Source organism: Oryctolagus cuniculus, chromosome 6 (genome assembly GCF_051225735.1).
Source record: "Oryctolagus cuniculus isolate XC-2025 breed Fujian yellow rabbit chromosome 6, ASM5122573v1, whole genome shotgun sequence".
Classification (NCBI taxonomy): Eukaryota; Metazoa; Chordata; class Mammalia; order Lagomorpha; family Leporidae; genus Oryctolagus; species Oryctolagus cuniculus.
The window spans coordinates 16,985,489-17,001,101 of NC_142872.1; the positions used below are offsets into that span (position 1 = coordinate 16,985,489).

The window sequence follows — 15,613 nt, forward strand, 5'->3', positions numbered from 1 at the left end:
AGAACAACCTCTTGTAACAGGAACTATTATTACCCCAATTTCCAGATAGAAAATTGAGTCTTGGAAAGCGTATGTGCATAGCGCCCGGAATAAATGCTCTGGATTTGTTATTAAGACCCTACATGCCTTCTTTGCCACCTCACTACACTCCAGCTCCTCTTGGTCTTTGGCTTCCTTCCACTACAGAGGAGAAAATTGGCCTAAAAGATGTAGAGTTCCCAAAGTAAGTGGGGTGACTAAGACCTGGAATGAGAGTGCCATGTGGCGCCGAATGCATAAGCAGCAAAGGAAATACTGAACTGCAACTTGAACAAAATTAAAATACAAGATGCTATCAAGGAAGTGTGAACGTACAGAATGGATATTTGCAAACGACATCTCTGACGATGGTCTAGGATTCAGAACACATACAGGATTCTCACAACTGAGTAATAAAAGACAACACATTTTAAAAGGGGCAGAAGGGGGACAGACATTGTGGCACAGGGGTTAACCCACCCCTGGAATGCCTGCATCCCATCTTGGTGTGCCTGGCCTGCTTCTGATCCAGTGTCCTGCTAACTCACTGAAGAGGCAGCGGATGATGACCCAAGTACTTGGGTTCCTGCCACCCACATGGGAGACCTGAATGAAGTGCCTGGCTCCTGGATTTGGCTTGGCCCAGCCCCAGCTGTTGCAGAATAGACCATAAAATGGAAAGTTTCTCTCTTTCTCTCTCCCTCTCTTTCTCTGCCTCTCTCTCTCTCTCTCTCTCTCTCTCTCTCCCTCCCCCTCTCTCCCTCTCTCCCTCTCTCTCCCCTCTCTCTTTCTCTCAGTCATCACAATGCCTTCAAATAGATAACTCTTAAGAAAAATGGGCAAAGGAATAGCTTTTTAACCAGAGAAGATACATAATGGGCAACAAGATGCAGTGAGTATCACTTTACACCCACCTGTCTCGCTGTGCATGGAATGAGAAACTCACAAGTGCTTGTCGCTGTAGACGCCTTAGAGACGCCTGTGCTGTTGGTGGGCCGGTAAACTGTGGCAAGCATTTTGGAAAACACTCCCGCAGTCCCTCAAAAGGTGAAACAGGATTACCATACATGTGATCAGCAATGTCCCACCTCTCTGTCTACCCAAGAGAACTGAGAACACACACCCTCACAAAACCTAGGGCATGCCTCCCGGCCAGTTACAGCTCAGTGAAGCCGGAGGAACACAGGTGCACAAGTAACACTTGTGAGTGGATACGCACAGCGGCATTGTTCATCCCGGCCCAAAGACGGAAACAGCCCAAGTCTCCATGGACGGATGAACAGATAAATAAAGGGTGGAATATTCCTAGAATGGAAAGTTATCGACCTACAGGAGGAACGCAGTACTATTTTATGGTACAACATGGGGAAAAGGAGCTGGTCACAGAAGGCCACAGGATTCCATTTATACCAAACATCAGAAGAGGCAAATCAGTAGACAGAAAGTAGATTACGGTGCCCAGTGACCGGCAGGGAGGGCCGGGGCATCACTGTCAATGTGTATGGGGTTTCTATGAGTGGAGGTTAAGGGAGTTGATGGAAATGTTCTGATAGCTGCACAGTTCTGTTTAGAGGTACAGAAACCACTGAATCGTATAATTTAAAAGGGTAAAGTTTGTGGTGTATGAATTATATATTAAAATTTGCAGGCCAGTGCCGCGGCTCAATAGGCTAATCCTCTGCCTTGCGGCGCCAGCACACCGGGTTCTAGTCCCGATCAGGGCACCGGATTCTGTCCCAGTTGCCCCTCTTCCAGGCCAGCTCTCTGCTGTGGCCAGGGAGTGCAGTGGAGGATGGCCCAAGTCCTTGGGCCCTGCACTCACATGGGAGACCGGGAGGAAGCACCTGGCTCCTGGCTTCAGATCGGCGCAGTGTGCCAGCCGCAGTGGCCATTGGGGGTTGAACCAACGGCAAAGGAAGAACTTTCTCTCTGTCTCTCTCTCTCACTGTCCACTCTGCCTGTCAAAAAAAATTGTTTAATGGTGAGAGATTCTTTTTTTTTTTTTTTTTTTTTTTTTTTTTTTACAGGCAGAGTGGACAGTGAGAGAGAGAGAGACAGAGAGAAAGGTCTTCCTTTGCCGTTGGTTCACCCTCCAATGGCCGCCACTGCAGCCGGCGCACCGCGCTGATCCGATGGCAGGAGCCAGGATCCAGGTGCTTTTCCTGGTCTCCCATGGGGTGCAGGGCCCAAGCACCTGGGCCATCCTCCACTGCACTCCCTGGCCATAGCAGAGAGCTGGCCTGGAAGAGGGGCAACCGGGACAGAATCCGGCGCCCCAACCGGGACTAGAACCCGGTGTGCCGGCGCCGCAAGGTGGAGGATTAGCCTACTGAGCCACGGCACCGGCCTAATGGTGAGAGATTCTTAAAAGCATTCTTTCTTGAAAGCTCATAGTCTATGCATAAAAAATCTATAAGTCATTTTTCCATATCTGGTGTTATCAGCCTCCTGATTTCCAAAACAATTGATGATGCATTTGTATCTAATAGGCCTGCTGGATCAATATTTTATTTATTTGAGATTAAGCATTTCAAAAATACTTCCCTGTTACCTTTACACTGAAACTGTGTAGGGTTAGGAAAGGGATACATTAAGATGAATGTTGGAAGAGAAGGGGTTGTGTCCACAGTCCCCAAGAACATCCCACGCTCACAGAGTCCCTCGAAGGACACGTAGCAGCACTCAGGCCTAAGATTTATCGCAGTGACATAGTAAGCTGGGTCGCTGTGGACAGATACAGAAGGAGTCGGGAAGGGTCCATGTGCAGGCCCATGAAGTGTCAGAGAGCACCATCTTCCCCCAGCAACAAAATCGCAGCAACCTATGTGCCACGTCTGCCACAAAAGCCTGCTGGACCCAAGACCATAGATTTCAGGGGAGGCTGCACCCTCACCTAGCACATACCCCAACTCCCAGACCACAGCAGGGGGTCAGCATAAATCCTACGACATGCACAGTCCACTCACAATGCACCTCCTTTATCAATCATGCAAACATTCCAGAAATCCAAGTTCCTGAACGTGTGCTAAGGATCCACCTGGCTAGCAGTACTCTCAGCCAAGAGCAGCCTCAGGCCTGCTATGCGAACTGTTTTCCTGCACAGGGCTAGAAGACGAGGTTTCAAAAACCCCCTCCAATGAGCACAGATCCTGGAGGGGAAGAGGAAGTGGACTCAAAGTCTGTGGAAGAGACCAAGGATTCGCTGGCAGGTGTGGCTCCCAAGTTAGGGGTCCACTGAAGACCTCACCCTGGACAGATGAGACTCCTGGCAGGAACAGTCCCAGGAGTTTCTGACTTGCAGCTGCCCTTGCCCTTCCAAGGGGGCTTCCAAGGGAAATGAACCCCCTGGCCCTGCCCTGGAGTCAGCAGGTCATTACAGGGGAGGTGAAAGTAAGGACAGGTAAAGGACAGAGGATCTCTGCCTTTGACCCCTCGCCCCGGGCACCCAGGGGGAATCCCAGCAGATCCACAGGTCGCTGACATGGTTATCACAGGGGCAGAGTTCGCAGCGCACCCCTGAAATGCCTGTTAGCCCAGCTGTTCCTACCAACCCAGATGGGATGCTCCAAGAGGCGACCTGGAGGAGTAAACCCTTTAGACCAGTTAGTTACAAAATATGTAATTACGGTGCAAGACTCAAATGGCACACAAGAAAACAGTGTGGGCTCTGTGAGCACTTGGAATTCCTTGAATTCCTTTCCCTTTTGTACTCCTTTTTTTTTTTTTTTTTTTTTTTTTTTTTGACAGGCAGAGTGGACCGTGAGAGAGAGAGAGAGAGAGAGAAAGGTCTTCCTTTTTGCCATTGGTTCACCCTCCAATGGCCGCTGTGGCCGGTGCACCGCGCTAATCCAAAGGCAGGAGCCAGGTGCTTCTCCTGGTCTCCCATGGGGTGCAGGGCCCAAGGACCTGGGCCATCCTCCACTGCACTCCCTGGCCACAGCAGAGAGCTGGCCTGGAAGAGGGGCAACTGGGACAGAATCCGGCGCCCCAACCAGGACTAGAACCCGGTGTGCCGGTGCAGCTAGGTGGAGGATTAGCCTAGTGAGCCGCGGCGCCGGCCCTGTACTCCTTTCTTCCTGTTGCTGGTCCACTTTCCACCCAGCAGTGTCCATGGCTCCCCTACCTCCTCTCCACGCACCACCTTCCCAACCAAGTGTAAACTGACTGTAATTTCATGGGATTCAAATCACAGCAAAAAAAAAAAAGTTTTCCTTCAGAGTTTTATTTCTCTACTTCTCAAGTACAACATTATTTCACTAAAGGATGATTTATAATAAAAACTCAGACATGCTTGCATATACAGGGCACCTACACGTTCCAAATTAATAGACCAATTTTAAAGATATATTTATTTACTTTGAAAGTCAGAGTTACAAAGAGAGAGGTAAAGACAGAAAGAGATCTTGCATCTGATGGTTCCCTCCCCAGATGGCCACAAGGGCCAGGACTGGGACAGGCGGAAGCCAGGAACCACGTGCTTCGTCTGGATCCCCCACGTGGTTTGCAGGAGCCCAAAGATGTGGGCCATCTTCCATTGCTTTTCCCAACCCATTAGCAGGGAGCTGGGTCAGAAGCGGAGCAGCCAGGACACCAACTGGCACCCACACGAGATGCCAACGTCACAGGTGGTGGCTTGTCTCACTGCACCACAATGTGGGCCTTCTAATAGTTTGATTTTAAAATGTCCTGGCAGTGGTGAGGGGAGGCATTTGCACAGTAGTTCAGCCACTGTTGGGGGCGCTCACATTCCCTACAGAAACAGTCAGGTTCAAGTCCCTGCTCTGCTCTACAATCCAGCTTCCCCACCAGCAGGCAGCCCCGGAGGCAGCAGGGGATGCCCAAGTACTTGGGTCTCTGCCACCCACATCGGAGACCCAGACTGAGTTCCCAGCTCTTGGCTTTTGCAGGCATTTGGGGAGTGAACCAGCAGACTGGAAATATCTCTGTATCTGTCTTTCTCTACGCCGGTCTCTCTGCCTTTGAAATGAGAGAAAAAAAATCAGTTTTTTAAAAAATAAATGTTACCTTTAGTAAATATTAAGGTTCATAAGTATCAAAAATCTGTAAGTCTCTGTGTTCAGTGAGATGTTAAGTCCTAGGAAGAATATGATGAACTGTTACTTAGCAATTGCATGGAAACCCACAGTCTTTAAAGTCTATAAGTTTCCACTTCCGTTGTCTTCCACGGAAGCAGAGTTTTAAGATGAAAATAGAAATTATCTCTAAGGCTCAAAATAGTGTTTTCTTAAAAAAAAAAAAAAAAAAAAAAAAAAAAAAAAAAAAAAAAAAAAAAAAAAAAAAACCTGAGAAAGCCAAGTTGATAGTAAAGAATATAAACAGATCCTTGAGCACATAAGGTAAGAATCGCAGACAGGTGAGGCCTTCCCGTTGCCCCGGTATCGCACTGGGCCATGCAGTGGTGCAACCTCAGGAGGGCACCTGAGAGCACGAGGAGGCACCCATATCTATGTCCGTGGTTAAAGACCAAGGGGAACAGTCTGCAGAAGCAGCCTCGGGCGTGGTAAGAACCCACGCAGACACTGAACCCTTTGCAGCGTGATCTGAGTTGACACAGCCTGAAGGGCTGACCCCGAATCTGAGCAGGACGACAGGACAATCCAATCCTTAGACAGGGAACTCTGAAACCAGAATGGCCCCAGGAGGGTCGGGGCTGCTCTGAGCACTACCGAGTCCGCTGTAGCCAGAGGTGCGTGGGTCTGGGGTAGACTCAGCCCACACTGTGCCTCCCTTCACCAAATGCTTATTCCAGAGGCACGACCTTAGCTATACACAGGTGAATCAGTCAAGGTTTCTGCTCTCATCCGACTTAGATTCTGGTGAGCTGATGTCAGATGTACACAAGAATCCAAATATGCCTACAGGTGGATTCTGTGAAGTGTTGCCTAATTGTAAGAACCTCTGGCAACAGAAGCCACGGCTTTTTCTCCATTTGGAGTAGCCCAACTATGGTTTCTTCTTACCAAGAGTGAGCACAGCCAAATCAATAATCCTTATCGATGAAACAGCCTAAGGCTTGTTTAGAGAATAAATGGAATACTTTTCGGGCCAGGTCATTGAAATGATGACTGTGGGTCTCCAAAGTACATTAAGGAAGAGACTCAAAACCATTTTCAAGTGAGTGAGTTAGAAAACTCTGCGTTCAGTTACAGTTCTTCTATCTTAACGTTACATATGTTTTATGACTAAAAAATACTTTTCCTTCAGAAAAGTAGAATAAATGTCTTATAATTAGGAAAGAAACATAAAGCTGGTTAAGAAAAATACTAAAAGGGATTTTAAAATATGGTTCACATTAAGTCTCAAAATTCCTTAGTGCACACAACTGGTTCAACACAATCTATCCTTGCCTATTAATTATAATCAGTGAAGTTCATTTTCTAATTACTTTCCTAATCAGCTTATTTCAAGATATGATCGCTTTACCTCCATCGGAATTCAGCAACCATGACCTCAGACTGAATTTCCGGGGCAGTTTGGAATCAGCACCTTTGTAGAGAACAGCCTCAGAGAATTCTGGTTTGAGAGCTGCTGGCCAGGGGAGCCGCGGGGTAATTCCAGAGGTTAATCTCACGGCAGCACCGATCTCACAGACAAGCCTTCACGGAAAATCAGCTTGCATTCACAAATGCTCATTATTTCTTTTTTGCTAAAGCTTTTTTATTTGCTCAGATTAATCTCCCAGACCGCCTCCCCCACAGCCAAAATCTATTACTCAATGTTAGAATGTTAGAAGCTTAAAAGAGAAGAAGAAGAATGCCAGGGAGTGAAAAGTAAAAGCAGCAGGAACTGCTACCCAGTTTCCAGAACGAGTTTTGCCCGACTTATTGAGGTATAATTGACAAGCAAAACTGTATACACCCAGAGTGCACAACACGCTGTTCTGACACACGTAGTGCATTGCAAAATGATTACCGCCGTGAGCAGAACCCACACATCCATGCCCTCAGAGGCACCTTAGACTTTCTTTTTTGTAATGGGAACACATTAAACCCACTCTTAGCAAATCTCAAGCTAATACCTGCTTCAAATACCAAGGTTTCTCTTTTTTCTACCATATTACTGCCTCTTGTTATCTGTAAGTATCTCTTGTTATCTTTTTTAATAATAGCCCTCCTAACAGATGTGAGGTTATAAATCATCACGGCTTTGATTTGCCTTTCTCTGAAGACTGGTGATGCATTGCAACTCTACAAGTACCTTTTCAGACACCTTCTTTTGAAAAATACCCATTAAAGTTATCTGCATATTCATTAATCACATTTTTTACTGTTGAATGGCATGGATGCCTTACATATTTTGAATATTAACACCTTCTAATATAAATGGTTTACAATTATTTTCTCCATTCCTTGAGTTCTCTTCACTCTGTTCACTGTTTCCTTAGTTTGGTACAAAACCATTTACTTTTGTATTTGTTGTCTGTGCTTTGGGATAATATGCAAAAAAGTATTGCCTAGACCAATGTCAAAAGGTTGTCTCCCTGGTAATTTTATACTTTCAGGTCTCACATTTAGATCTTTGATCCATTTGGGGTCAGTGTTTGTACGTGGTGTGAGATAAGGGTCCAATTCCATTCTTTGTGTTCATGTCCAATTTTCCCCACACTAATTATTGAAGAGACAATCCCTTCTCCACTGTGTGGTCTTGGAACCCCTGCCAAAGACCAGTTCACCATAGACACATGTTTTACTATGGGGCTCACTATTCTGATCCATTGATCCATATAGGAGGAACCTGCAAAAAGTTCATGGAAAATGCATATAATGAAAAAATGCTTGGATTTTTTTTTAATTCCTCCAAAATAAACTTCCCTTTTCATTCCATTTTTCTGCAGATTTGTTGAAGCAAATATATCTGGTTTTATACTAGTGCCACATTGTGCAGATTACTACAGCTTTGTAATATATTCTGAAAACATGAGCTACATCTAGCTTTGTTTTCTTGCTCAGTATTGCTTTTACTATTCAGGGTCTTTTGTGGTTCCATACAAATTGGGGAATTATTTTTTTATTTCTGTAAAGAATGCCATTGGGATTTGGATAGGGATTGCATTGACTCTATAGAGCACTTTGGATAGTGTGGAAATTGTAGAAATATTTATTCTGGCCACCCACAAACCCAGAATGTCTTTCCACTTACCTGTGTCTTTAATTTCCTTCATATTTATCTATGTTTTATAATTTTTAGTTTACAGACCTTTCTCTTCATTGACTGAATTTATTCGTAAGTATTTATTGTTGCTATTGCAAATGGGTTTTCTTGGTTCTCTTTTCAGATATCCCATTGTATACCGAAGTGCAACTGAATTTTGTATGTTGATTTCATAGTCTACAACTTTTACTGGATTTATTTATTGGTTCTAGTAGTTTTTTTGGTAGAGTCTCTTGGGTTTTCTACTTACATGATAATGTCACCTGCAAATTAGAGATTATTTTATTTCTTTTCTATTTGAGTATGTTTTATTTTTTCCTCTTGTCTCATTGTTCTCAGTAGGATTTCCGGTACCATGGCAAAAAGAAGCAGTAAGGGTGGCATCCTGACTTGCCCTGGGCAAAGCAGGTATGCTCTGAGGGTTTTCTTGTTGATTATGATGTAGGCTGTGAGGTTTTCACACAGAGCCCTCGCCATGTTGAGGTCAGTTTCTCCTGTGCCTATGTTGTGAGCAGTTTTAATCATGAACGAATGCTGAACTTTGTCAAGTGCCCTTTCTGTTCCTAATGAGATGGTCGGGTGGCTTTTTTCTTTTGGTTTGTTAATGTGTTGAATCATATCCATTGATTTGCATATGTTGAATCGTGCAGGTATCCCAGGGATTCATCCCAGCTGGTTGTGATGTACGATACTTTTGATGTGCTGTTTGACTTGGTTTGTTAGTATTTTTGCATCTGTGTTCATGAGGGACGTTGACCTGCGGATTTCTTTTCTTAGAATGTCTTTGTTTTTGGTATCAAGGTGATACTACACTCATAGAATGACTTTAGAAGTATTCCAACTTCTCTTATGGAAGCACTTCAGAACAACTAGTATTAATTCTTCTTTGAATGTTTGGTGGAACTCACCTGTGAAAGCAGCTGGTCCTCGCCTTTTTCTGTTGGGAGTTTTTTGAATACTAATTCAGTTTCCTTATTTGGTACTGATCTGTTCAGGCTTTTCATTTCTTTTTGATTCCATTTCAGTAAGTTGTATATTTCCATCAGTTTACCCATTTCTTACAGATTACCCAGTTGGTCTATAATTATTCCTAACAATCCTTTTTGACCCTATTTACTTCCGAGACGCCCACTGTAAGGTCTCCTCATTCAACGCTGATTTTGAGTGCTTTCATTTATTTTTACTCTAGATAAGTGTTTATGAGTTCTTCTCAAAAAATCAGTTCTTAGTTCATCAATATTTTTATGGTTTTAAATTCTCTATTTGACATATCTGCACCAATCTTTATTTCCTTTGTTCTGTTAATGGTGGGCTTGCTTTGTTCTTTTTCTATTTTTTGAGGTATAAAGTTAGGTTGTTAACATGAGATTCTCCTCCTCCTTCTCCTTCTGTAGGCATTGTGACTATCAGCTTCTCCTTAGGATAGCTTTTGCTGTATCCCCTAAGTTTTGGGACGTTGAGGTTTCTTTTCAGTTTGTTCTGAGTTAGTTTTTAAACTCTCTTTTGATTTCCTCTTTGACTCAATGCTTTTTCAAGAGTGTGTAACTCCGTTTCCACATATTTGTGAATTTCTGGCTTTCTTATTTCATTAATTTCTAATTTCATTCCATTTTAGTAGGAAAGGATGTTTGGAACACTTTTGACCTTCTTAAATCTGTGAGGTCTTGTTGAGTTAACCTTTGACATACCCTCATGAATATTCCAGTGCACTTGAGAAGAATGAGCACCCTGTTGCTGTTGGGTTAAATGTATATGCATAACATATAATATGTACATATGTTTGTCTTTTATTTTTTATACCAAGTTTACATGTATCATGTATATACACATATACATATTGTTTGGTCCTTTTGGTCAAGAGTGTTCTTTGTTCTGTTGTAAGGCCTTTTTTTTTGTTGTTTTTTGAAAGGTATGTTAGAGAGAGGGAGGCAGACAGACAGACAGATGGACACACAGAGAGATGGAGAGATCTTCCATCTACTGGCTTACTCCCCAAATGCCTATAATGGCCAGGGCTGGGAAAGACCAAAGCCAGATGTCTAAAACTCCATCTGGGTCTCCCACACAGACAGCAGGAACCCAGGCCCTTGGGTCATCATTGCCACCTCCTGGGCACATTGGCTGGAAGCAGGATCAAGGCACAGAACAGCCAGGACTCAATCAGCACTGTAGCGTAGGATCTAAGTATCTCAAGCCGTAGGTGAACCTGCTATGCCACAACACGCACCTTTATTCTGTTCTTCAAGTCAGATGTTTCTTTACTGATGTTCTGTCTGGATATTGTATCCATTATTGTAAGTGGGGTATTGAATGCCAAACATGTATTGTATTTTACTGTACTGTAGTGTGTTGTATTGCTGTCAGTGCCTATCTTCATATCTGTCAACATTTGCTTTATATTAGTGTACATAAGTGCTCTGATGTTGGCTGCATACATATTTATGACTGTTAGACCTAGCTGCTGGATTCACCCTTTAATCATTATATAATTGTCTTCTTTGTTTCTGGAGGCAGTTTTAGATTTAACATCTATTTTTATGATTTAGCCACATCTACATTTTGGCTATCTTTTGCATAAAATATCATCTCCAATTTTTTCATTTTCATGTGTGTTTTTAAGTCTAAAGTAAATTTCTTACAGACAGAATATCACTAGATCCTTTTGTTTTTTAATACATTAGGCTACTCTATACCTTTGATGGTGCGTTTAGTCCTTTTACATTTATGGTAATTATTGGTAAGGGAGCACTTACTATTGCCATTTTGCTAATTATTTCCTGTTTTGTAATTCCTTTGTTCATTTCTCCCCCTCTTATTGTCTTCCTGGGTGATTTGATAACTTTTTGCTGGTTGTATGCTTTGATTCCTTTCTCCTTATATCTGCATGTCTATGAGATGCTTTGTCTTGTGGTAACCATGAGGCTTATATAAAACATGTTATAACATTATTTTCAGCTGATAAAAACTTTAATTGGATTTAAAAAAACCTCTAATTTCTCACACGGTTTATGTTATTAATGTCACAAATTATATCTTCAAATACAGTGTATTTATGAAAAATAATTGTAACTACTGTAATTTTTGTCACTTTTACAGTAGAGCTAAAAGTGACATACACAGCACCACTACAGGATCTGAATATTGTGAACATGACTGTGTACTTGCCTTTACAAATGAGCTTTATACTCTCATGTGTTTTCATGTTATTAATTGTCAAACTTTCAACTTGAGGAAATCCCTTTAGCCCCTCTTGTAAGACAGCTGTAGTGATGAATTTCCTCCTTGTTTGTGTGGAAAACACTATCTCTTGCAATTCTGCAGCACAGCTTTATCAGGTATAGTATTCTTGGTTGACTCTTTGAATATCATTCCACAGAGAAGTCTACTGACAGCTTTACAGAAGTTCCCTTGTTTCTGATAAGTGACTTTTCTCTGGCTGCTTTCAAAATTCTGTCATTGACTTTTGATTATAATGTGTCTCGCCATTATCTCCTTTGGATTGGTGCTGAGAATCTTTGTGCATAATGAAACTGAAAGTCTGTATCCCTCTCAAGATTTGAGAAGTCTTCAAGCCAGTACTTTTTAAACAAGTTTCCCTTTCTCTCTCTCTCTCTCGCTCTCTTGCTCTCTTGCTCTCTCGATCTCTCTCCCTCCCTCCATCCCTCTTCCTCTCCTTCTCTTCTCTTCCTGAGGCCTTCATAATGCATGTATAGGTTTTTCTTGATGATATTCCATAAATCCAATAGGCTTTCTTCATTGTATTTTTTTCTTTTTTATCCTCTGGCTGGATAATATAAAATTATCTGCCTTTGTGCTTATAGATTCTCCTCCTGCTTAATCAAGTTGCTGTTGAAACACTGTTGACTTTTTCACTTCAGTTACTGTATTCTCTATATCCAAAATTTCCACTTGATTCTTTCTTGTGATCTCTCTTTGTTGAACTTCCTGTTTTGTTGACGTGTTATCTATGTTGTCATGTGACTCACTGAAGCTTCCATAAAGCAAATTATTTTTAATTCTTGGGATGCTCATAGATCTTTATTTATTTGAGATTGGTTACTAAAACTTAATGGAGTTCCTCAGTGGTGCTGGGTTTCCTGATTTTTCATGTTCTTTGAAGCATTTCATTGCTACCATCACCCTGGAAGGAGCACTCAGTTTCTCCAATCTTTTCTGACCAGCTTCATAAGAAAAAGATCTTTATTAGTCATCCTGGCTAAAGATTTTGGGGGTCCCCCAGAACTTTTCTGTAGATGCAACTGCTGCATGACTTTTTGCACCAAGGAAAGTTTTACAGAATTTTCTGAATATATATATCTGCTTTATCTGGCATTTAGAAAAGTTTACAATCAAATAGAACAATGACTGCTTATGTTATTATAGTCTGTAACCAGTCTGTCTTGAGTCGATCACAGGTACTCAGCGTAGTCAGAACATCACTGTAGCTGACTGAACTCAGGCAATTAAATATCAAGGTAATCCTTACAACCCAGGTCATATGCAGCCATCAGACACTAGTCTTACCAGATGATACAAATCTGTGAGACACAGAAGTAAAAAATAAGGACTATGGAACTTAGAGCACTTGGAAAGTATCGGGGTCACTGTTAAGCTTTCAAACCCTAACAAAGCACACTGGCTGATCACACTATCTGAGGATCACTGTTTTGTCACTGCTGAACTACTCACAGTGAAAAAAAAAAAGACCACATGGGATTTCCAGCAGAAATGAGGTCCAGATCCCACCCTGTACTGGCATCCACCTTCTCAGTGCCTACAGTAGCATCCCCTCTTTCACACGTCTGCAGGGCTCATGCCAGCATCTGCACCAGGTTCCAAGCTATCACTGTGCCTTCCTGTGACCCCACCCTAAGTGGAAAGAGGAAAAGTGGAAGCATTCTCTAACTCAGACAGTTCTCTCAGCCGACTCCCATTAATAACACACAAGGCTAATGAGACGTGAGACCAAGAGTTGGCTGACCTAGGAGGTAAACACCATCTGGAATCACACACTTAACCTTTACCCTAAGTGTAGCACCAGCCTCCTCAAAGGAGGTCATTCCTCGCTGTCCCTCATTAGGGTCCCTGTGGCTCAACCATCAAGTCCAATGACTGGGACAACCTTCATTGTTCTCTAACTTGCGACATAATCTCATTGGTATTTAAGGTCCACAATCCCCTCCCCACAATTCTGAGATAGAAATGGCTCTGAAAACCAACTTTTGTAACTTGGCTAGCAGAACATGAATTGATGTCATTTGAAGCCATAAAGAGTATCTATTTGTCTCAGAGGGAATATTCAACTGGTTAGCCAAAGAAATATCATTGTGTTGAATTACAGGCCAAGGCTATTACGCAATATCTAGCATATGTGTTATATTAACTTTGTAAGAACTAAAATATCTCTGAATTCCAAAATACATCTGGGGCCATGGGCTTGGGTTAAAGGCCTAAGGCTCTGTAGTAACTTCAGAATTAATTCTAGAATTCTCCTTCACCATTTTCCTCAGTGGTGAAAGAAGTTATGCAGGAACTGTGGTTGAAGGGAAAAAAAAGGTCACACATAAAAATGGCAAATATTCATAGTGGGAAATGTAACAGGCAGAGACCACTTTCATGGAGCCAGGGTAGAATCTCTGTAAAGCCGCAGAGAGGACAATATTTTTCCCTCAGCAGCCGGGTCCTCATTTCCCTGGGTATCACTGCGCGAACATTCACCCGCGTGGACGGAGGGAAATCTACCCTTGAATTCAGTGGAGAGGTCACCTTGGGGATAAGAGGCACCTTCTCCACACAAACAAGGTTTAAAGCAATCATTTGATCCCAAGGTAACCCAGAAAAGTTTGCTCCTGGAGTAGTTAAAACATTAGAACGTACAACATGTGATAAACTGGCTTCATGAGTGAACCCAGGACCAAGCTCTTTCATATTATTCTTTAAATGAGAAAATATATTCTGTATGCCCTCTAGTGAACCTCAAAATGCCATCTGGAACATACCGCATTTCTAAGCTAGATGCTGCCTGGAACACAAAGTCAACATTATGCAGTAAGCCACAATTGTTTATTATTAATTAAGTAATCATTATTTATTATTCAATAGATATCCACTGAGCACCTAACACAATGATTAGGAACAGCAGCTCAGCAAGAATCAATGAAACAGCCCTTGCAAAGTCCAGAGTCTCTAAAAGTTGAGGAAACTTCTTCCCAGCAATGGCCATCAGATGTTTATAACATCATTTGAGGGCCATACAGAATTATCAACTTAAATATTAGCCTGCTACAGAGTTACTGAATTTCAAGTCCTTCCTGTGGTTGCCCTGGCAGGGCCAGACTTAATGATTTCATGGGCTGCACACTCCCCACTTCCTCTAGGGAGTGACAGCAGAGAAAAAGTTTTTTACTGTGGTTTAAACTCACAACTATTCAAAAAAAATTCCTCTTTCTGTTGTAGTTTTACACATCAGAACTTTCTTGCGCTCTTTCATCTTCCTTAAAGACAACTTCGTCTCTCCTGGAGCAGAGTTGTCCCCTGGGAAGATTCCTACCGAGCAACAGAAAGGTCCTCAGCTCTTCACGAGAGCAGACTTTCCAAAAACAGATGTCTGTCCACTGACAAGCAAGAGGCGATGGGCAAGAGTACAGTTCACAGAGCCCACCGTGGACCACCAGCATCATTTCCCCAAACATTAGATATTGGATAATACTTGGACGTTACAACAGTAGACACGGTATTTGTTGTTTTAAACAAAATGACAAAATCCACAGCATTACCCAAAAGTGATGGAGCGCCCAGGTCATATAACTGCCGTACACACGTTTGTGCATGCCAGACTTCTGACCCAGCCACCTGCTGCTGTCGAACCACTGAGGTTCCATTCTCCAGGGGAAATAAAAAAAAATAAAAATTAAAAAAAAAAAAAAAAAAACCCACACACACACAATAGCGCTCTTGAAATCAGGAAATCCCAGGAATCTACAGTGTCAATGCAAACCAAGAGAACGAAGTGTTGGGAAGTTAGACTAGCTCTGCTGCTCACGCAGTAATGGATAGATGGAGGAAATGTCAAGGAAGTAAACAGAGTTAAAACCTGAAGCCGGCGCCGCGGCACACTAGACTAATCCTCTGCCTGCGGCGCCGGCACCCCAGGTTCTAGTCCCAGTCGGGGTGCCGGAGTCTGTCCCAGTTGCCCCTCTTCCAGGCCAGCTCTCTGTTGTGGCCCAAGTGCTTGGGCCCTGCACCTGCATGGGAGACCAGGAGAAGCACCTGGCTCCTGCCTTCAGATCAGCGCAGTGCACCGGCCGCGGTGGCCATTGGAGGGTGACAGGCTGGCCGAAGCGGCCACTGGAGGGTGAACCAATGGCAAAAGGAAGACCTTTCCTTCTGTCTCTCTCTCTCTCACTGTCCACCCTGCCTGTCA

At 43.1% G+C, this 15,613-nt stretch overlaps 1 protein-coding gene and 1 long non-coding RNA gene across 4 annotated transcripts in view; one reads left to right on the forward strand and one right to left on the reverse strand.

Annotated features, from left to right (window-relative positions):
* GRAMD2B (GRAM domain containing 2B) overlaps positions 1-15,613 on the forward strand; it is a 112,487-nt gene that overhangs the window by 15,220 nt on the left and 81,654 nt on the right. The window lies entirely within an intron of this gene.
* The window catches only part of LOC149126038 (uncharacterized), a 37,879-nt gene that overhangs the window by 8,120 nt on the left and 14,146 nt on the right, over positions 1-15,613 (reverse strand). The gene's annotated exons all lie outside the window — the stretch shown is intronic.